General features: G+C 39.3%; 1 protein-coding gene across 5 annotated transcripts in view; it reads right to left on the bottom strand.

Annotated features, from left to right (window-relative positions):
* PKIB (cAMP-dependent protein kinase inhibitor beta) overlaps window positions 1-23,959 on the bottom strand; it is a 119,961-nt gene that overhangs the window by 74,135 nt on the left and 21,867 nt on the right. For 3 of the 5 annotated variants that reach the window (XM_040239016.1, XM_040239014.1, XM_040239015.1), the window contains exon 2: window positions 14,834-14,932. The exons of the other annotated variants lie outside the window; for them this stretch is intronic. The gene's annotated coding sequence lies outside the window, so the exon portion shown is untranslated. The remainder of the gene's footprint in view (window positions 1-14,833; window positions 14,933-23,959) is intronic. 5 annotated transcript variants of the gene reach the window in all.

Raw genomic sequence — 23,959 nt, forward strand, 5'->3', positions numbered from 1 at the left:
TCAATATCACAAAGAAAGTTATTAGAATCTCAATATCACAAAGAAAGTTATTAGAATTGTGGATTTTCTTCAATTGAAAACACTACTTGGAGAAACAGTGATGAAGCTTTGGAATTTCATAATAACCAAGTAAATACTTTTTTAAAGTGGACATCAGCCTAAGATTTAACTGAAAACATAAGGAACAGGAATGCTTGGATCCTTTTTTACCTGAGGATTTTTTCCTTTAATCACAAATACGTCAGTAGGCATAAAATCTAGAAATAGCAGAAAGCTATTACAAGCTAGGACACAGGTCAAGAATCAAAATTAAATTTTCTCCCTAATTCCTTGGAGGTAGAGGTGTCAGTTTGATGCAGAGCATTCCCAAGTAACATAAGAAGGTCTGAAATGACTCCCAGGGAAAAGGCCAGGTAACACTCCATGACATTATAAGGAAATTAATTTCAGCAGCTTCCATGCCCTTTACTCCTCCATTTCAAGCAAAGCTCAGCCAGAAACAACCACTTCCTTGCTAATCCTCTCATTTTATACTCTTTTCTCTGAAAACTTCCTCCTTAGGATAAATCCAAGAAGAGTAGGAAATAACAACCCTTCTATGTTGTATGCTGCACTTAAGCTCCATGTGAGCAGTTTCAACTGCATGGAATTCATTCTGATTTGAAAGTTACTGCAAGCATTATAAAAGAAAGAAAGAACGAAAAAAGGTAAGGCGAATTGTCAGGGAATGTTTAACAGGAGGATTTCTACGTGCTGTTTCTCATAAATTCTCTGTTCCTTATCAGTTCCTGTTCCGAGAACGAGTAGAGCTGCACACAGCTCTCAGGACTGAGATCATGAGAAACGGTATCTGCTTGAATTCCTTTCAGTAACTCCCTTCAGTGACTCTTTTCAGCATCGGCTACCTTGTACGTATTAGACTATCCATATTGTGGCTATTGATAAAATTTCATCTTGTGTAATAGCTGAGTAATCATCTTACTAAAGATATACAAGCCTGCATTTCTGCTAATAAAATACCTTTGCTCCATGAGAGCTTGGGTCCCCGTGTCTTTGTGTCTTTCTTCCTTTCTCTCTCTCTCCCTCGCTCCGGCTCTCTCTTTCACTTTCTTATCATCGACTCCGGACCACGAGGTTCTGGTCCATTAAAGGACCCCAACAGAAATTACATCAGAGGTGACTTCTAATTTATTAGCAATAAAGTAAGGCACAGTTGAGTAATTAACACTCTGTGTTTTTCATTTTTCGAAAGACAGTCACATGAATCTATACTAAGGACAATCAAAGGCACCATCTAAAAAGACTGGCCCCATTCTCTACTCCAGCAACCCTTCAGGCCATACAACCCTCAAAACTGAGGGTTTCACCTGTTCACTTCAGTCGCTCAGTTCTGTCTGATTCTTTGCGACCTCATGAACTGCAGCACGCCAGGCCTCCCTGTCCATCACCAACTCCCAGAATTCACTCAGACTCACGTCCATCAAGTCAGTGATGCCATCCAGCCATCTCATCTGTCGTCCCCTTTTCCTCCTGCCCCCAATCCCTCCCAGCATCAGAATCTTTTACAATGAGTCAACTCTTTGCATGAGGTGGCCAAAGTACTGGAGTTTCAGCCTCAGTATCAGTCCTTCCAATGAACACCCAGGACTGATCTCCTTTAGGATGGACTGGTTGGATCTCCTGGCAGTCCAAGGGACTCACAAGAGTCTTCTCCAACACCACAGTTCAAAAGCATCAATTCCTGGCACTCAGCTTTCTTCACAGTCCAACTCTCACATCCATACATGACCACTGGAAAAACCATAGCCTTGACTAGACGGACCTTTCACCTGTGGCCCCACATAAAGGTCTCTGCTCTAATGCCCTGGCTGGTACCCTCCTCCCTCCAAATAGGTCTCAACACTAGTCTAGCCAGTTCTCCCAGGGCCTGGATTTCATTCTCCAGCCCCAGCTCCAACCCTGGGGCCATACTGTGATCAGACCTCTCTGTTTATCTGCCTGGATATCTCCTGCTTCCAGACTCTGTGTCACCACAGCCCGCCCACCTGCTGGGACACCATCTGCCGCATCTTGCGGGTCAACTTGGACTCCGGCCCCCTGCCTGTCAGGACAGCCTCCTGTTGTTCTCATCATTCTCTCCAGAAGATAAAGCCACTTAGCATGGCTGGACTTTCTCCCATGGGCTAGAATGAGTTCCCATTTCAGTGCCTCTTTCACCACTGAGGCATGTCTTGTCTTTAAAAAACAAGCTCATCTGTCCTTCTACCACCACTCTTATTCTGACATTACACTGCTCTAAGAACTACAAAATATTTCAATTTTAACAAGTTTCAAGCTTAATTAAAAGAGACTGAGAACTGCTTAACAGAGTTACAGGCGTGTGATAAGCTTAGAAAGATAGAAGTCATGTACAAACCTGTACCAAGAAACCCTGGTAAACAGTGGAATTTTTTCACTGACACTATAGAGGTGAAAAGAAATAGTCCAATTCAGGTTTTCAAACAGAGTGCCATCCAACAGCACATTGAAAAAAATGGAAATTAAAAACTGAAATAAATTAACCTTTCAGAAGGTAAACAAAATGTCTACATAATACCAACACAAGTTCCAAACCCAGTTATAGAGATCGTCTCAGTCAACACAGTTATGAAATACATAGATGTTTTGGCTCTATTTAAAAAATTACTTTTGCGCATGCCCCTTAATTTGAAACAAACAACAGAAAAATCACTGCTGTTACACCGTATAGCCACCGATTTGCTTAGAAACGATATTTTCACCAGCATCAGCTTAATGAGGTATACTGAAATCAAAGGCAAGAAACAGAAACGTAATATAATCTTCAAACTAGAAACACTCTTGTAGAAATCAAACCCAATGAAGTCCAATCACAATAAAGTTTTATTAAACAATCAGTCATATAGACACTATTTTAAAGTGAAAGTTGCTCAGTTGTGTCCAACTCTTTGCGACCTCATGAACTATATAGTCCATGGAATGCTCCAGGCCAGAATACTGGAGTGGGTAACCTTTCCCTTCTCCAGCGGATCTTCCCAAGCCATGATTTGAACCCAGGTCTCCCACATTGCAGGCAGATTCTTTACCAACTGCGCCACAAGGGAAGCCCAAGAATACTGGAGTGGGGAGCCTACTATTTTAAGTGCTCTATAAATATCCATTGATTTAATCTTCTTAATCACTATAAAAGAGGAACTATTGTCAGTTCCATTTTACAGATGAGAATCTAACCTTGACACAGAGAGGTTAAGAAATTCAGCAGGTAACAAATGGCACAAGTGGGATTAAAATCTTCTAGCCAGTGATTTAATCCACTGCACTGTTCTGTTATCTCCAAATGACTTGCTAAGACTCATGCTGCTGGATGGTGGCAAAGTCAGGTCCAGAATGGAGATTTGACTTCCAGTGTTCTCTTTCCACCAATGTTTCCATGTCATTCAAATATTCCGCTAGTTTCATAAAGACTTTGAAATCTCATGTTTATCTGCCTGGATAATAATAATAAATTGTCACAAGCAAAACAGCTAAAGAAAAATTTTAAAGTACTGCTGATATTACAACTTGATGTGATGTGATTAAGCTATGATATACATTTAAATGGGCTTCCCTGGTGGCTCAGATGGTAAAGAATCCACCTGCAATGAGCCAGACCTGGGTTCGATCCTTGGGTTGGGAAGATCCCCTGGAGGATGGCATGGCAACCCACTCCAGTATTCTTGCTGAGAGAATCCTCATGGACAGAGGAGCCTGACGGGCTACAGTCCATGGGGTCCCAAAGAGTTGGACACAACTGATCACCTAAGCACAGCACAGCACATTCATTTAAATACCTAAAACAGACTCTATGGATTAACATCATTTTCAGTGAAGGGGCTTGTTTTAAGTGGCTCCCTAGCAGTCAGCTCACAAAGTTGAGCCATGTTCTGTATGACATACAAATAGCATCTAAACACCAACCAAACAGGGCTTCCCTGATGGGTCAGATGGCAAAGAATCTACCTACCCACAGCGCAGAAGACCTGGGTTTGACCCCTGGGTCAGGACGATCCCCTGGAGAACGGAATGGCTTCCCACTCCAGTATTCTTGCCTGGAGAATTCCATGGACAGAGGAGCCTGACGAACTACAGTCCATGGGGCCACAAAGAGCTGGATACAACTATGCAACTAATACTTTCACTTTCACCAACCAAACTAAACCAAAGAGGATCCTTCACGGATAGTTAGGTGACGTGGATATAACCTTGAGGGACATTGTCCTTTTAGTTACCCTGAAGTGGCCATGCCCACATATGGAACAGTTGTACACTGATAATTTTGATAATAACTACAGCTAAAATAGATGGGGAAATAGATGGGGAAACAGTGGAAACAGTGTCAGATTTCATTTTTGGGGGCTCCAAAATCACTGCAGATGGTGATTGCAGCCATGAAATTAAAAGACGCTTACTCCTTGGAAGAAAAGTTATGACCAACCTAGATAGCATATTCAAAAGCAGAGACATTACTTTGCCAACAAAGGTCTGTCTAGTCAAGGCTATGGTTTTTTCCAGTGGTCATGTATGGATGTGAGAGTTGGACTGTGAAGAAAGCTGAGAGCCGAAGAATTGATGCTTTTGAACTGTGGTGTTGGAGAAGACTCTTGAGAGTCCCTTGGACTGCAAGGAGATCCAACCAGTCCATTCTGAAGGAGATCGGTCTGGGTATTCTTTGGAAGGAATGATGCTAAAGCTGAAACTCCAATACTTTGGCCATCTCATGTGAAGAATTGACTCATTGGAAAAGACTCTGATGCTGGGTGGGATTGGGGGCAGGAGGAGAAGGGGATGACAGAGGATGAGATGGCTGGATGGCATCATGGACTCGATGGACGTGAGTCTGAGTGAACTCTGGGAGTTGGTGATGGGCAGGGAGGCCTGGCGTGCTGCGATTCATGGGGTCGCAAAGAGTCGGACACGACTGAGCGACTGAACTGACTGAACTGACAGCTAAAATATTCATGACATCTTCCAGTGATTTAAAGATACAATACTTGAGACAAATACTAAAAATCAGTTCATGTGCAGCTTTTGGACATGACGTTATCTTTTCAAGAATTATATCCTTGACCTTTTAGGGCTGTGTTTTACAATAACGATAAGCACTAGCACTATACTTCCCTACCAATGGATTTTTCTTTTTTATGACTATAATCTCTGTGCTATTTACAAAGTATGATTATATGCTAATATTAAATTAAGCAAGTGTTTTGTGTTCCCAAGCATTTGTAAATTAGGGTTTTACAGAGTGAATTTATTTGTAAAATAATCAAATTAATTTAATTTTGTTAAGAACATAATTAGATGAAATTTGACACTCTATACATGATAAATTTTCACTTTCAGTGTATCATTTAACTTCTATAAAATACTTTAGCAATTAGATATTATTGCCAGCAGGCAGTCAAGAAGACTGGTTTTATGCAGCTTATAAATGTATAAAATATCTTGTAAAAACAAAAACAGATTTGAAATTAGTAAATTTCCAATATTTTAAACTTTAAAATATTTGCAAGCCTTTCAATCTTAGGAGTAATATTAGCTTAAATGTTTAAAGTAAAAATGAAATGATGAATTATTTATCCCAACTCTACGAAGGATAAATGATATAACTGCAAGACAACCTTCATATGAAGAATACCTGAGACTGGGCCTTAATTTCTGTTAAGAAAATTACAGACTTGAGTTGGAACCAAAATCCCCTATTACTGAGTCAGTTTTTTGTCTCTTGTACAATCTTGGCACACCCAAACCTTGCTGAAACAGACATGTCATATTCATTAACTGTTAGCCAGCTGTTAACAAGACAAGTATAGGGCAAAGGTAAGCAGACAACTAAATGGAACAGATGACTTCTGGTCACCAGTGAAAACTGATTTACCTGGCCACATTCCACTACCTAATGGGATAAATGGGTATTTTATCCAATGGAAAGAAGTGATAACTATGTTTGCCTGGGCAGGGAGAGAACAATCATAAGGGAAAAAAAGATGGATTAAAGCCAGACTATAACCACCCATTCTGAAGGCAAGATACCAGCAATTTCCTGATGAGCTAACTCTAAGAATTCATTATCTTACTTCTTTGCATTTTTATTAAACATCCAGTCCATGATGAAAAGAACAATGTACTGGAAAGCATTCCACGTTTTTCTTATCCCATGAAAGTGTTTGATTTTGAGATTTGGGCTGGTATTTCAAGGACTAATCACTTAGCACTTGTGTCACCCAGAAAGTCATTTCTCCTACCAAAGGCTTCATTCCTTTGTATGTAGGCTAATCCTCCACTGTGGTTTGTCTGGGAACGTCCTAGTTTATTTACATTGTCCTGACTTCCCATCTGGGTTAGCTTCTGTCATTTTCAAAACATCCTAATATATATATATAAAGACAATATGCTGCTGCTGCTGCTAAGTCGCTTCAGTCGTGTCCAACTCTGTGCGACCCCATAGACGGCAGCCCACCAGGCTCCCCCGTCCCTGGGATCCTCCAGGCAAGAACACTGGAGTGGGGTGCCATTTCCTGCTCCAATGCATCAAAGTGAAAAGTGAAAATGAAGTCACTCAGTTGTGTCCAACTCCCAGCGACCCCATGGACTGCAGCCCACCAGGCTCCTCCGTCCATGGAAAGACAATATATAAAGACATAAATTACAATGATGTTTTCTCTTAAATCTTCCAGCAATAACATCCTATCATCTATGGGCCAAATTTAGGAGTAAGGAAGGCCACTAAGTGTTAATATTAAATGTCTTATCAAAAAACACACTGCTATATTTAAAATGGATAACCAACAAGGACCTATTGTATAGCACATGGAACTCTACAATGTTATGTGGCAGCCTGGATGGGAAGGGAGTTTGAGAGAGAATGGATACATGCATACCTACTGCTGAGTCTCTTCTCTGTTCACCTGAAACTATAACAACATCCCTTGTTAATCAGCTACACCCCGATCCAAATTAAAAAGTTTAATAAAAATAAATAAATAAAATGGCAGAGTGCAAGCATAAAAAAAAAAAAAAAAAACAAACACAAATTTCACCCAAGGGAACAGAACTAGAATTATATATAACTAGGCAGATCTCAATAACTCAGTGTTATGAAAAGTACTGTGGCATTATTTCTGTAAATTTAAAAAACGCAAGCCAGGCCGAAATATTGGAATGGCTGCATAAACTTGTGGGTAACAGTATAAAATGGATTGGAACAATATGCACTAATTCATAGATACTTCTGAAAGGAGACTTAACTAATTGTACCATTTTATTTCTTTAAAAAGGAAGACTTCAAGCAAATGTGTCAATTCTGAGAGGTGGGAGTTGATATAATGCTTTGTTCTTCTCAGCATTGTTTAAATGTCTCAATAGGTAAGTTATGCTAATAAAACGCAGAACATGAACTGCCAAAACAGTCTAAGGGTTAAGTGCAAAATTGGTGGGCCTCACTCCTTAGAGTCCTTCATTGTCCTGTCTTCAAGGGAGCCTTTCCCACGTCAGTGTTCTTAACCATAGACCCAAGAATATTTTGTCTTCAGTGATGAGTCAATCCCAACACTCCATCCCCAGCCCCTCACCATTTCATGCATGAATCCCTTGTGCCACTCTCCTTCCTAGTGGTACCAAGCTTCTGGAACCATCTCAGGTACCAGTAGCCCATTATAAAATTTCAGGCAGCCTTTCCTTTAGTTCAATATATCTTTGATTCCCAGGTCTTCCCTGGTGGCTCAGAGGTTAAAGCGTCTGCCTCCAATGTGGGAGACCCGGGTTCGATCCCTGGGTCGGGAAGATCCCCTGGAGAAGGAAATGGTACCCCACTCCAGTATTCTTGCCTGGAGAATCCCATGGACAGAGAAGGCTGGTAGGCTACAGCCCACAGGGTCGCAAAGAGTCGGACACGACTGAGTGACTTCGCCACCTCACCTTGATCCCCATCCACTCAGCCTAGTTTTGCCTCCTCAGTCATGCCAATGATTGGCCTCATATAACTGAAGAAAGTTAGCACGTCATACCTGAGGACCTTCCTAGAGCACTAAACATCAGTCACTCCTGATATGACGACCTTTGGGTCTCCTCACAGTCCTCTGGTCAGTTTTCCTCTGGATCTTTAGATCTCTAGATCCTGCAGTTCAAAAACCCTGGAGAACTGCCAAGTATCCTTAGCTCTGCATCCTCAGTGCTCACAAATGGCACAAAGTAAATGGTGCAAGTGCTCAATAAACACTGAATGAAAGAACGAGAAAATGCGTTTTGCAAACAACTAAACAGTAAACGGCAATTATTTTGATCACTAACAATTAGTGCTAAAAAGTGTCAAAGACCACCACCTTTCTTTGTATATATTCCCCTTTCTGTCCTTTTCAAAGGTATCTGTTTGATTTGTTTGTTGGTGGTCTTATTTGTTTTGTTGCCCAGTTTTCCCTTCAAAAGTCATTGCTCTCTGTTTTTTTAAGTCTTCAAAATTGACAGTCTGGCTAGCATGAAAATTCTTAAGATTTATCTCTTTAACTTTAGGGTGTGCTTGTTTGATAGTGTTGCTCTTATTTTAACACAAAATGGCTAAGCTTCTCTTTTGCTTTTATTACTAATAACAAGAAAACACTTTCTAGATTTCTTTTGGCTACTCCAAACTTTTTTTTCTGAGGATGGTCAATAGTAAAGAAACTAAGTATAGGGATATCCCTGGTTGTCTAGTAGTTAGGACTCTGCAGGGTGGCATAGATTTGATCCCTGGTCAGGGAACTAAGATCCCACAAGCCATGTGGTATGTACAAAAGAAAACACAAAGATAAACTAAGTGTACCTCTATGAACAAATAAAGATACATGCTTAAACCAGTATTTTGTTTGGCGGGGTTATTAGAGCTTATTTTTAGATTCAGGCATTTCTAGGTATGTCTCATAAGCCAGCAGGATGGATCTGCCAAGGATATAACTTCCTAAGTACCTTAAAGTCCTTATAGGGAGGACGCTAATGATGGCTGTTAGCCAACCCCCAATACCTCTAAGCTTTCTGAGAAAAAGTCACGTATTAACAATCCCACCCCTTGTGTCAGAGAGTGAAGAACCTCTTTAGAGTTAGTGGACAAAGAGAGCTGAAGAAACAAACTTGATCCAGGAATAACAGCTGCATTAGGATAGAAGAGAAGGGTAACGGAATGCAGAGCAGTGGGCAATTTGAACCTAGAAATGGAAAAGAACACCACGTATGGGAAGAGACGGGGTGGGGAAGGTCTTTCAGGTGAGGGACTACCAGCAGAAAGGCATGGAACAGGAAGAATGGCCTCAGGAGCAAACAGCAGTGACCAGGGACACCAGAGGGACTGAATGTGAACGGAAAGATGAGGAAGCTGATGACCTGCCGTTTACTCTTCTCACAAGATATTTGGGACTTGTCTATCTGTGTGCACACATGTCTGACTCATCGCAGCTGCATGGACTGTAGCCCACCAGGCTCCCCTGTCCATGGACTTTTCCAGACAAGGATACTTAAAGTGTTAGTTGCTCAGTCGTGTCTGACTCTCTGCAACCCCATGAACTGCAGCTCCTCTGCCCATGGAATTCTCTAGGCAAGAATACTGGAGTGGGTTGCCATTTCCTTCTCCAGGGGATCTTCACCACATAGGGATCAAACCTTGTTCTCCTGCATTTCAGGAAGATTCTTTACCATCTGAACCACCAAGGAAGCCCAAGAATACTTAAGTGGGTTGCCATTTCCTGTTCCAGGGGATCCTCCCAACCCAGGATCTTCCTACGTCTCCTGTGTCTCCTGCTTTGCAGATAGATTCTTTACCACTGAGCCACCGGAGTAGTCTATTTGGGGATTGGAGTCTAGAAATTTTTCTAATAGGGCCCAGCACAGAAAATGACTGTTTTGTTTATGTTAGTGTGAATTGACTGTCACAGTCCAGGCTGATATCCCCTGGGATATTTAAAATAAATCAAAGCTTTATTTTTTTTCCTTGTTCATTGATCATAATACATTTTGTTTTCCCACTTGTCCTAAAGCCCCAGCATAGAAGGAACAAAGCTACTTTAGAGGGAGATAAAGAAACTTTTCTTGCACCATTCTCTACAATAAAACAAGAAATACTTCTCTCAATTTTATCCTTGTGTCACTCTCTGCAATTATCCACCACACAATTCAAGACAGAAAATTAAAATTATTTCACTTTTATTAGAGATAAAGTGTTTTGACACATTGTAAAACTCCAGACATTACTCAATGATGTTGTAAATCACTTCTATTGAAATGAAATCCCCTGGCATATGTATGAATTATAAAACTGTCTAGCTGAAATTCCTTATTCTCTTGTATGCTACAGTTCTAATTTAGCTGACCTTTTTAGGTGGAACAATCTTAACTTCCATGTCATCATTTGATCTTCTCTAGAATTTCATCTTTGGAATTTGCTCCGTGCCTACAGCACAATAACAAATGAGCACTATTCCAGGATGGGCTTTGCTTTATGAAGCCTCAAGACAGTAGTGCACTTGGGATATTAGTCAGCACTTGCTGATTTAGTCACTCCATCCTGAAAAGAATTTTCAGATCCAGTGCTAGGCATGCTGTTTGAGTCCCCTTTCTGTTTGTATGTAAAAAGTTTTAATATGTCCCACAGTCAAGTCTATCAATCTCCAATTATGATTTTGGCCTTTGATGTCATATTAGACCAGATTATTTTGCCGATTTTTCAGTTATATCTCATTATGTTTCTTTTTCAGTTAAACTAATATTTATTTGCATTTCATATAAATAAAAGATTCAAGGTTACAATTTTTCCTAACAATAATTCACTATTAGGATTCTGTTCTTGTAATAATAAATACTTTCTCTACCAACATGAAATGCAGTCTTCATTGTATGTTACCCTTGTATGCTTAAATCTGTTAGGAGGATTTTCAAGATGACTTAGCTTCTCCTAAGTCTTTATTTCAGTAAAAAATAACATACTGAAATACTGTCTTCAGTTCAGTTCAGTTCAGTCGCTCAGTCGTGTCCGACTCTTTGCGACCCCATGAATTGCAGCACGCCAGGCCTCCCTGTCTATCACCAACTCCCAGAGTTCACTCAGATTCACGTCCATCGAGTCAGTGATGCCATCCAGCCATCTCATCCTCTATCGTCCCCTTCTCCTCCTGCTCGCAATCCCTCCCAGCATCAGAGTCTTTTTCAATGAGTCAAGTCTTCGCATGAGGTGGCCAAAGTACTGAAATTTCAGCTTTAGCATCATTCCTTCCAAAGAAATCCCAGGGCAAATCTCCCTCAGAATGGACTGGTTGGATCTCCTTGCAGTCCAAGGGACTCACAAGAGTCTTCTCCAACACCACAGTTCAAAAGCATCAGTTCTTCGGCGCTCAGCCTTCTTCACAGTCCAACTCTCACATCCATACATGACCACTGGAAAAACCATAGCCTTGACTAGACGGACCTTAGTCGGCCAAGTAATGTCTCTGCTTTTGAATATGCTATCTAGGTTGGTCATAACTTTTCTTCCAAGGAGTAAGCATCTTTTAATTTCATGGCTGCAGTCACCATCTGCAGTGATTTTGGAGCCCCCCAAAATAAAAGTCTGACACTGTTTCCACTGTCTTAGTAACAGTAATTTTATATGTTTTAATATTTGGAATTAGAAGTTCTTTTTCATTATTATTCTGTTTCAAAAATTTGCTTTTCCCAGTCTATTCATTCTTCCAGATGAATTTTAATATTTATTTCACCAACTTTGCCCTAAAACTCTTTTTATGGTCCTATATGGAATAGCATTAATTTTATAAATTAATTTGGGGAAACTAACATCATTACAATATTTATTATTCTCTTCCAGGAATGTAATATATCAATCTCCATTACTGCTAATCTTATTTTGTATCTCAATCAAATGCTATTTTCTTCATTTAAGTCTTATACATTTCTATTATAGCTTATTCATAGATATATTTCATTACTATTATAATGGCATTTTTTGTATTTTCTATTTGTGGCTATTATAGAAAAGTCAATTGATTTGTACATATTTATCCTCTGTATGGCCACTTAACTGAAGTTTCTTATTCTAACAGCTTTGCAATTAATTTTCTTGGGATTTTTAGTAAAAAAAAAAAAAAGGTATATGTACACTCTTTTAAGGAAAAAGATGTCATCTCTCTGCTAATAACCATGAACTTTGAGAGGCAGTATATCATATGATTTAAAATTAAAGACTCATGAGTTAAGCCATTTGAGTGCTTATTTAGCTACACAACTTATTAGCTGTGTGATCTTGGCCAAGTCACTTAGCATCTCTGGGTCTCAGCTTCCTAATTTGTAAAATGAGAATTACAGTAGTCAATATTCCCTAGAACTGTTATGAAAATTAAATGAGTTAATACTTGTAAATCATTTAGAGCAGCTTCTAGCATACACAATAAGAATTTTTAAAATGTTAGCTATTTAAAAAATCATTGCATTGACTAAAATCTATAGAATGATGCTAATTAAATATAAGTTATGAAACAGGACATGTTGTAAGCATCTAATGTTTTTGTTTTTACTGTTTTTCACAATTTAAAAACAGCTCTCTATTCCTATGTTACTATATTTTATAAATGTGTGTTCTTAAGAGAAATATAGTTGCATTTTATCAAGTGTCATTTGAAATCAGGAAGTGAAAAAATCGTAGTTTTATCCTTTAGTCTATGACTATGAAATTACAATAAATTTCTCAATATTTAATCACTTGTACATTTCTAGAAGAAACATCATTTTGTTGTATTTTTCTATTTTGTTGATTTCTACATTCCTATATTTAGTATTTCAGTGAATTTTTGTTATATTCTTTTTTGTATCACTTTTATTATTTTTCAAATTTTTTGTTTTTTAGTTAAATGCTCCTCACTAAATGAATCAGAAAAATATTTCATCTCTTTTTTAGAGTTCATAGAATAAGGGATAATGTGTTCCTTAAAAATGTATATTTTCAACCATCAACTATAAATACCTGATGGAAACAAGATACTTTTTAGCTCATGCCAAATCTCCCTATCCAAGTTGGTCAAGGACAGAGGCATAAGCATCAGACAAAAATCAGGCTCAAATCCTAACTTCACCACCCACTAGCCAAATGTGTGTGCTTGGCAAAGTGCACTTTTTCACAAGGAATGACTATGCCTCCCTTACTTCCCCACAGTCATTGTGAGGATTACATGCTGCTGCTAAGTCTCTTCAGTTGTGTCCAACTCTGTGCGACCCCATAGACGGCAGCCCACCAAGCTCCCCCGTCCCTGGGATTCTCCAGGCAAGAACACTGGAGTGGGTTGCCATTTCCTTCTCCAATGCATGAAAGTGAAAAGTGAAAGTGAAGTCGCTCAGTCGAGTCCGACTCTTAGCGATCCTGTGGACTGCAGCCCACCAGGCTCCTTGGTCCGTGGGATTTTCCAGGCAAGAGTACTGGAATCGGGTGCCATTGCCTTCTCCGAGGATTACATGAGATTATGTTTATAAGCCTCTACCCACTCCACCCACAATGAAGACTGAATCATTTTACATTAGTTTCAATTTTCCTTAAATACAAAATTAATGTTTATAAATGTACTTGTTTTATCTTAGTATGGAGATTCCAGTCATTTATGTAGAAATATAAATGTTTTCTGATAAAAATTTTTGTCGTATTAGTTCTACCTTTTATTAAAGATAGATTTCGATTTCCACTGACACAAACTTTAAAAGTTGACATAAAAGTACTAAAAATGCTCAGATGACACAAGAAAATGAATCCACTGCCACTGTTTAAATGAAATCACAGCAGGTTAATAGGAAAGCTGCATTGCTTTTTAGAAACCCAGGCAATGAGCCCAAAGCAAATGTAATGTCTTCCATTTTCCTGTTCCCTTGGAGCTCTGTTCTCATGGAATCCAAGAGTGGGAGGAGGCTTCCTGCAGTCTGAGACTTACTCCATGGTCTCTGGCCTGCCGTCTTAACTGTAGCAGGGGAGCAAATTTCTAATGCCCAGTGGGAAAACACAGCACTGAGATGAGAGAGGCCATCAGCAGCACACAGAAAACTGTTTCTCAAAAAGTATTTGAGATTTATGTCTACCAGTTAATGTCATCAAAACTATTTCCTTCTATGTACTGACTATGAAGCTATTGCTATGGTCTCTAGGGAGATCACTATTAGAAGAGTGGTAAATTTATAGGTTTCCCAGGTGGCGCAGTGGTAAAGAATCTGCCTACCAATGCAGGAGATGCAAGAGATGGGGGTTTGATCTCTGGGTCCTGGGTCTGGAAGGCCTTCTGGAGTAGAAAATGGCAACCCACTTCAATATTCTTGCCTGGAAAATTCCATGGAAAGAGGAACCTGGAGGGTTACAGTCCATAGGCTTACAAGGAGTTGGATATGACTGAGCACACACACAAGTTTATAGGTAATATTATACATTTTTCTTCTTTCTAAAGGATACAAATTTAAAACTTTATTTTGGTAGGCTAGCTGCCTCTGTTAGGTACAATTTAAATAAACACAGCTAAGAATGTAAATATCACACCAAGCTTAGTCTGTGTACTAATCGCTGGTCCCTGGCAGACACTGGATGGAAATGTGTAGCTTAAGTTCTCTGCATGCATACTATTAATTTGACATTAACAATAGATTCTATCAAGCTTCCACTTAACCATATTGATTTGTTTTCTAAAATAAAGACCTCCCACTTTACTTTTCCTTTGCTTTCTCTGGATCTATAGCAACAAAGACATTTTCAGGGACACCTTCATTAGCAGGATTGATGGATCAAAAGCATACCCACCTCTATCTTTTCTGCCCCCTGTGTGGCCTCAATAACTTGATGGTTTCCAGCTCCCCCCAGATTTCTCTTGATTGAGTGCCTTTTCAGTATACCATGACCCTTGAAGGAAACAAAGGGGAAAAAAAGATGTATTAAGATAAACATCCTTTGTTCCTTGTCTGTTTTGGAAAAGAACAAATGGTTCCTTGGGCAATAACATCTAATTTAATGACAAAATGACACACAATTTAAAAAATAACGTTTATTGCTATTTTTTCATTCCTCATCCTGACTTCTTTTATTCGTTTCTGACTTACAATAAGAGCAGGATAAATTTCCTTGAGTAAGCAGCTCAGCACTCTCTTATTATTTTGTTCCCTATTTTTGATTTTTTTTTTGGTCATTATTATTTTGTCACCTATTCAAACACCCCAATTGTATTTGGATCAACTTTTTTTGTGTTTTGCCCAAGACCATGTAGTGTGAACAGTCGGAGACATACCTACTAAATAGTAAAATCAACAATAGAGCAAAATACATTGCTTTTTTCAGCTTTTCAACTTCCCACTGAAATGAGTTTCACTAGCTGAGTGACAGCCTTTCTCAGATGTGTAACTTTAAAAGCCATACATCCCTGCAGTTCATCTTCGAATTTCAATGCCAAGGAGCAAGGACATTGTTTTCCTCAATTACATAACACAGTGATTGGAATTCTGGAAGAGAAAATCCACCCAATAAAACCTGGCCCACACATAATGCCTCAGCATCAAAGGGTAACTTGAAATTTTGCTATGAATAGGCATCTGATACACTTGCACGGTTTCCTTGTTCCTATCCTTTTAGGTGTTTCTATATCAAAAGCCCCCCGTTTAAAAACTAATAATGTAGAAAACAACTGAGTTATTTTCATTTCCATGGACACTTCTGACAGAGGTGGCTACTGCCAATCGCTGGGTAAACCAGGCTCCCTTTCACTCAGGCAGTCTACATACTTGAGCAGACACATGCCAAGTGCTTAGCTGTCCCAGATGACAGAGCCATGTTTCATGTTATGGAGATCGTCTGTTCCTTCTTCTATAAAGCATGGAGCCAGAAACATCAATATTCCTATGCATGTATGTGCTAACTTTACTAGGATCATTCAGAGTAGGAGAGTCCAGTACTGTTTGCTGTTTTCTTCTTTCCTCGTAAGCCACCAAATTCTGTCTACCCCAGGTTCATAACTGTCCTCAAACTCACTCTTCAATTCCATTCCCACAGGCAGCATCTAATTCCACTCTCCTCACCCACACCTGCCTCCACCTCAGTGATTCTTATAGACATTACATCTTTCACTAGTCTTCCCAGTTTGAGAAACGCTCCTTCCAGTCCATATTCCACAGACCACTCACATTGGGACAGTAACTGAATTTGTAATTTGTGTAAAACCTAGGAATTCTATGTGGTAGTAATATTTTACCATGATGCTCAAATAAAGTCTTTTTCTCCCAATACCAACAGCATCATGCTAACCATCTTTCAAATTTATTTGCAAATAATTTCATTACTTTTCTCTTTCCTTTGCTTCCCACATTTCCTCACAGCTTACAAGTAAGTCAGTAAAAGAAAATCCTCAGGGCTTGTAACACCAAGGCAGAAATGCTCAAGTCAGTTCTAGCTCCAGCTCACCCCTGTATCAGATGCTGACGTTGAAGACTCATCTTTTTTCACAGGTAAATGACAGAGCCTTGTTTATCGAATGGAGATGAAAATATTCACCCTGCTTATCTCTCCAGGCTGTTCTGGGAATCAAGAAAGATCACAGACAATAAAACACAAATACACAATGTTATTTTACTATCCTCCCTGAAGTCCTGAGTAAGTAAAAAATGTGCCTCTTGTGTTTAACACCAGATTTGGTTTGGGATCTTAAAAAGGTAACTGTGATGACACTTCCAAGTCTTACAGCTTCCTTTTGGGACTATGATGTTCTGAAGAGTTTTGTTTTGGCTTCCAAAGGAAAAACAAAACACCAAAGGAATCATACTCTAATATATTTGCCTTTCGAAGACATACTGAAATTGAAAAGGGAAAGAAAAGGAACTCAAAACTATGAGAAACTTTAATTGGCTGTAACTGCCATTTAATAAACCCAACTGTCATTTGTGCCACAAATGTTAATACAATCTCTAAAATCCAGCTAAATCCTCCAGATATTACTGGACACTTTGCAACAAGAAATACCATCCCACTCTCCATCACTGCATTGTAGGTTTTTACTTGGAGAATGGAGAATGTGTATAATAGGATGCTTGTTCTGCTTCTAAAGAGGAAATAAAAATATCAACCCAAATATCGCTTCATGTATAAGCAGTACTGTGGTCTCCGTTTAGGGAGGTTTACTTTAGACTTAAAAAAAAAAAAAAAGGAACTCATATTTGAACTCATGCGTCTAAACAAACCAACGAAAGTGTACATATTAAGTGCAGAGAGAAAAGAACAGAATGATAAGAATAAAGTCCACAGCTGTGTTTTCTTAAAAACCAATGAGACTAATGTTAATCAGAGTTCACAAAGTTTAAATTTTTCTTTAAACTGCACAGGTATAATCAAGTAAAGAAACACAACCTTGAAACTAAAGGCCTATATATAGAAAACTATAAAACACTGGTGAAAGAAATCAAAGAGGACACTAATAGATGGAGAAATATACCATGTTCATGGATCGGAAGAATCAATATAGTGAAAATGAGTATACTACCCAAAGCAATCTACAGATTCAATGCAATCCCTATCAGGCTACCAACAGTATTTTTCACAGAGGTAGAACAAATAATTTCACAATTTGTATGGAAATACAAAAAACCTCGAATAGCCAAAGCAATCTTGAGAAAGAATGGAACTGGAGGACTCAACCTGCCTGACTTCAGGCTCTACTACAAAGCCACAGTCATCAAGACAGTATGGTACTGACACAAAGACAGAAATATAGATCAATGGAACAAAATAGAAAGCCCAGAGATAAATTCACACACCTATAGACAACTTGTCTTTGACAAAGGAGGCAAGAATATACAATGGATTAAAGACAATCTCTTTAACAAGTGGTGCTGGGAAAACTGGTCAACCACTGAAACTAGAATGAAATTAGAACACTTTCTAACACCATGCACAAAAATAAACGCTAAATGGATTAAAGATCTAAACATAAGACCAGAAACTATAGAACTCTTAGAAGAGAACATAGGTAAAACACTCTCTGACATAAGTCACAGCAGGATCCTCTATGACCCACCTCCCAGAATATTGGAAATAAAAGCAAAAATAAACAAATGGGACCTAATTAAAATTAAAAGCTTCTGCACAACAAAGGAAATTATAAGCAAGGTGAAAAGATAGCCTTCGGAATGGGAGAAAATAATAGCAAATGAAGCAACTGACAAACAACTAATCTCAAAAATATACAAGCAACTCCTGCAGCTCAATTCCAGAAAAATAAACGACCCAATCAAAAAATGGGCCAAAGAACTAAACAGACATTTCTCCAAAGAAGACATACAGATGGCTAACAAAGACATGAAGATGCTCAACATCAGTCATTATCAGAGAAATGCAAATCAAAACCACAGTGAGGTACCATTTCACACCAGTCAGAATGACTGCAATCCAAAAGTCTACAAGCAATAAATGCTGGAGAGGGTGTGGAGAAAAGGGAACCCTCTTACACTGTTGGTGGGAATGCAAACTAGTACAGCCCCTATGGAGAACGGTGTGGAGATTCCTTAAAAAACTGGAAATAGAACTGCCTTACAACCCAGCAATCCCACTGCTGGGCATACACACCAAGGAAACCAGAATTGAGAGAGGCATGTGTACCCCAATGTTCATCACAGCAGTGTTTATAATAGCCAGGACATGGAAGCAACCTAGATGTCCATCAGCAGATGAATGGATAAGAAAGAAGTGGTACATATACACAATGGAGTATTACTCAGCCATTAAAAAGAATACATTTGAATCAGTTCTAATGAGGTGGATGAAACTGGAGCCTATTATACAGAGTGAAGTAAGCCAGAAAGAAAAACACCAATACAGTATACTAATGCATAAATATGCAATTTAGAAAGATGGTAACGATAACCCTGTATGCGAGACAGCAAAAGAGACACAGATGTATAGAACAGTCTTTTGGACTCTGTGGGAGAGGGAGAGGGTGGGATGATTTGGGAGAATGACATTGAAACATGTATAATATCATATAAGAAACGAATCGCCAGTCCAGGTTCGATACAGGATGCTTGGGGCTGGTGCACTGGGATGACCTGGAGGGATGGTATGGGGAGGGAAGTGGGAGGTGGGGTTCAGGATGGGGAACACGTGTACGCCCGTGGCAGATTCATGTTGATGTGTGGCAGAACCAATACAATATTGTAAAGTAATTAGCCTCCAATTAAAATAAATAAATTTAAATTTAAAAAATTATTTTATTTGAAAACTGTTGTCCCATATTAAGAAGGTAAGTTTGTTCACTCATTCACCCAGATATTCAAAAACCAATATTTACTGAGCAGACTTTCTAAGTGCATGCATGCTATGTCACTTCAGTAATGTCCAACTTTTTGCAACCCTATGGACTGTAGCCTGCCAGGCTCCTCTGTCCATGGGATTCTCCAGGCAAGAATACTGGAGTGGGTTGCCATTTCCTTCTCCAGGGGATTCTTCCTGAACCAGGGATCGAACCCATGTCTCTGGGGTCTCTGGCATGGGCAGGTGAGTTCTTTACCAGTAGGGCTACCTGGAAAGCCCAGACTTTGTACAAGTTGTGATAAAATGTACTTGTTTGAATGCCTTGGCCACACAGAGCTAGCAACAAATACCAAAAAAATTGCACAAATAGGCCATATTAAAAACTTTCTGGTCCTTCTGCCCAGAATGCAGGTCATACCCCAGTATTCTCATGAGTAGGCTCTGAGCTTCCTTAAAAGCCAACTCAAAGGTTGCTGCTTTGGTAAAGCTCTTTGAAACTGCTTGAGTTTCTTATGAGTCATAACCCCTGCCCCTAAATCACTTTGTTCATAACTCTCTGATGCACTTATCATGGTCGACTTCTCATGACGGCTCTGTGCATGTCTGTCTCTCTTAGCAGCCTGTGAACATCTTGAATGGCAATGTTTTATTTATCTATCTACAGCACTTAGTATTTTATCTCTAGCATTTTCAGATATTCCATATCATGGTCCTTTCACCTTTTGTAAGAGCTGAATTACACGTATATTTGCTAAGTCACTTCAGTCGAGTTTGACTTTTTATGACCCTATGGACTGTAGCCTGTCAGGCTCCTCTGTCCATGGGATTCTCCAGGCAAGAAAACTGTAGTGGGTTGCCATGCCCTTCTCCAGGGGATGTTTCCCACCCAGAGATCAAAACCGCATCTCTTACATCTCTTACATTGGCGGGCAGGTTCTTAACCACTAGCACCACCTGGTAAGCCCGTTTATAAAAGTGATCACAACTAAATTAGCACTACAGTATTCTCTTCAAATTTCTTTAGATATTCTAAGTTTCCCTCTTTCAACCCTTAGACTAGTATCTTCTATTTTTTTCTACTGTATATGCTTAATTTCTACAACTACAATAGTTTTTAAACTACCCTAATTAACCAGATCCTTGGCAACTGCTACATTTTCAAAACTTTTAATAGCTATTGTATATACATAAAATCACAAATAACCTGTTTTATCCATTCTGTCATTCATCAAATACTGTTATCTGCCATGTGGTAAATCTTCCCTTGTAGCTCAGTCAATAAAGAATCTGCCTGCAATCCAGGAGACCTGGGTTCAATCCCTGGGGCAACCCACTCCAGTATTCTTGTCTGGAGAATCCCATGGACAGAAGAGCCTGGCAGGCTATAGTCCATCGAGTCACAAGAGTTGGACATGACTTAGCAACTAAACCACCACTATGTGGTAGGTGCCACAGAGAAAACAAAGACCCTGTTTCAGGGGACTCAGGGTTACAGCTAGAGCAGTTGATAAGAAATATACACAAATGACCAAAATCAAAAATTTACCTGTGTCGTACTCTAATCTATCTAAAATTTTTAATTCAAAAATTTTTGAATGAAGCCTCAGTAGCTAAAGAATGGATTAAGAGAAACTGATGAAAATGACTAAGAATCAGAAATACATTCATGTTTCAGATTCAATTAGTACAGTTAAACATCCTGTTTCCTAAGGTTCAAATCAATATCACAACCATAGGCAAATCAGGTATTCTAATTAAAAATATAATACCTATACTGTAATATTGTTTTTACATATTAGTAAGAAGTTGAACAGAATCTTCAAAATGCTGAGCAACTTTGACCCCACAATCCCACTATGAAACTGCCTTGACCCTTCAGGTCCCTAGGATAACTCTCATTCTGTTTGTGTTGCTGCTAGGAGAGGAGAAAAAAAGATTTCAACATTTAATAAATACCTGTTCTGTGTCATGAGTCTTGCTAGACACTTTGCATTTATTCCACTTTATCATCACAATTAACCTTTTTTTCCAAAAAAGAAAAACAGACTTTTTTTGAAGCTTAGAGATGGTGATACCTCTCTAACGTCACACAGCTAATAAATCACAGAGACAGGGTTCATATTCAGCACTGTCTGACTAGAAAGCCTGTAATTGATCCACTATGCATCACTGCTGAAAATATTCCTGGACTGTTGACCTAGCTTTTACATATACAACTTTCCCCTGTATTATTTTTCTCATGACTAAAAGGCAGTTCCTTGATGCTTCTTATCGCAAGCCTCTAAGAAATATGACTTTTTTGGAGTAACAGTCACTTATTCATTTCCTCTATTTTTTAACCATTTCCTCTTCCTTCATATCTCATATACCATACTAAAATATATCTTACATTTCATCCTGAAGAGAAACAACCTCAGTGCAAAATGCCTACTGAATTTATTTTGTATATCCACTGAATTTGAATGGATATAAAAAAGTTTGATTTAAAAGGCTTCTGACTATGGACTATATAGGCCCAAACAATAAATTAAACAAATTTAATTATGTAAAAGATTCCATAGTTTTCAGTATTTTGCATTCTCTCATTATATCATTATAACCTAAAAACAGTTTGTTGTGACTATTGCTTCATGCTGCCCTCGTGAAATAATACAGAGCTCAAAATATAGCATTATGATCGAGAAGGGTTACGATTCTGAAGACAGACTTTCTGATTATAGATCTTTGTGTGCATATTTGTCCTGGTTATTTGACCTTTCTGGGCAGGCCTAGACTTCTCAGCATGTAAAACATTCATAATAATACTACCTCTCGCATACAGTTGCTGGGAAAGTTAAATGACATGCTTAATTTATATATAGGGGCTTTCCAAGTGGCGCTAGTGGCAAAGAACCCGCCTGATAATGCAGGAACTGTAAGGGACACGGGTTCAATCCCTGGGTCAGGAAGATCCCCTGGAGAAGATTACCAAGACTACCCACTCCAGTATTCTCGCCTGGAGAATCCCACGGACAGAGGAGCCTGGGAGACTACAGTCCATGGGGTCTCAAAGAGTCGGACATGACTGAAGCCATTTAGCATTCATAGTACATGATCTATATGGAACAGTACCTGGCATATACTGGGCTTAATATGCTTTAGATTCATTAATACTCTTATATAACAAAGATAAATAGAATGATTCTGTGAATGATACACATGATAAAAACTAAAAAGTTCACTTTTACATGCTGCTGCTGCTGCTAAGTCGCTTCAGTTGTGTCCGACTGTGCGACCCCATGGACTGCAGCCTAACAGGCTCCTCCGTCCATGGGATTTTCCAGGCAAGAGTATGGGAGTGGGTTGCCAATGCCTTCTCCTTTTACATGTTAAGTAGCTTTAAAAAGAAGGCATCTTAGAAAACATTTTAAACTTTCTATCACTATTTATATACTATCTCAGTTGTCAGTTCAGTTCAGTCAGTTCAGTCGCTCAGTTGTGTCCGATTCTTTGCAACCCCATGAATCGCAACATGCCAGGCCTCCCTGTCCATCACCAACTCCTGGAGTTCACTCAGATTCACGTCCATCGAGTCAGTGATGCCCTCCAGCCATCTCATCCTCTGTCGTCCCCTTCTCCTCCTGCCCCCAATCCCCCCCAGCATCAAAGTCTTCTCCAATGAGTCAACTCTTCGCATGAGGTGGCCAAAGTATTGGAGTTTCAGCTTTAGCATCATTCCTTCCAAAGAAATCCCAGGGCTGATCTCCTTCAGAATGGACTGGTTGGATCTCCTTGCAGTCCAAGGGGCTCTCAAGAGTCTTCTCCAACACCACAGTTCAAAACCATCAATTCTTTGGCGCTCAGCCTTCTTCACAGTCCAACTCTCACATCCATACATGACCACTGGAAAAACCATAGCCTTGACTAGACGGACCTCAGTCGGCAAAGTAATGTCTCTGCTTTTGAATATACTATCTAGGTTAGTCATAACTTTTCTTCCAAGGAGTAAGCATCTTTTAATTTCATGGCTGCAGTCACCATCTGCAGTGATTTTAGAGCCCCCAAAAATAAAGTCTGACACTGTTTCCACTGTTTCCCCATCTATTTCCCATGAAGTGATGGGACCGGATGCCATGATCTTTGTTTTCTGAATGTTGAGCTTTAAGCCAACTTTTTCACTCTCCTCTTTCACTTTCGTCAAGAGGCTTTTTAGTTCCTCTTCACTTTCTGCCATAAGGGTGGTGTCATCTGCATATCTGAAGTTATTGATATTTCTCCTGGCAATCTTGATTCCAGCTTGTGCTTCTTCCAGTCCAGCGTTTCTCATGATGTACTCTAATCTCAGTTGTACTCTAATTGAATGGCTTAGACACATTAGTGTGTGGACACGTGTGCGAAATAAAAATCTGTGTGCACTTCTTGAGAGGAATTTTTAAGTTTTTAAGTACTTTTTTCAAAAAGAAGATAGGTCCTTAAAGAATGCAGACACCAATGCCAACAAACAAATCTCCTCCTCTGTTCCCAAAGGCCTGCTTCCTAAAACCTTTTCAGGCAAACAGTTATAGCACATGGCCAGAAATACTGAATGAAAAAACAGGAAGAGAGAGGGAGATAAGAAAGGTTTACATCACTTCTCTCTAGTTGGTCAGTGTTAATTATTTC

The sequence above is a fragment of the Oryx dammah genome, unplaced genomic scaffold, assembly GCF_014754425.2.
Source record: "Oryx dammah isolate SB20612 unplaced genomic scaffold, SCBI_Odam_1.1 HiC_scaffold_4, whole genome shotgun sequence".
NCBI classification, from domain to species: domain Eukaryota; kingdom Metazoa; phylum Chordata; class Mammalia; order Artiodactyla; family Bovidae; genus Oryx; species Oryx dammah.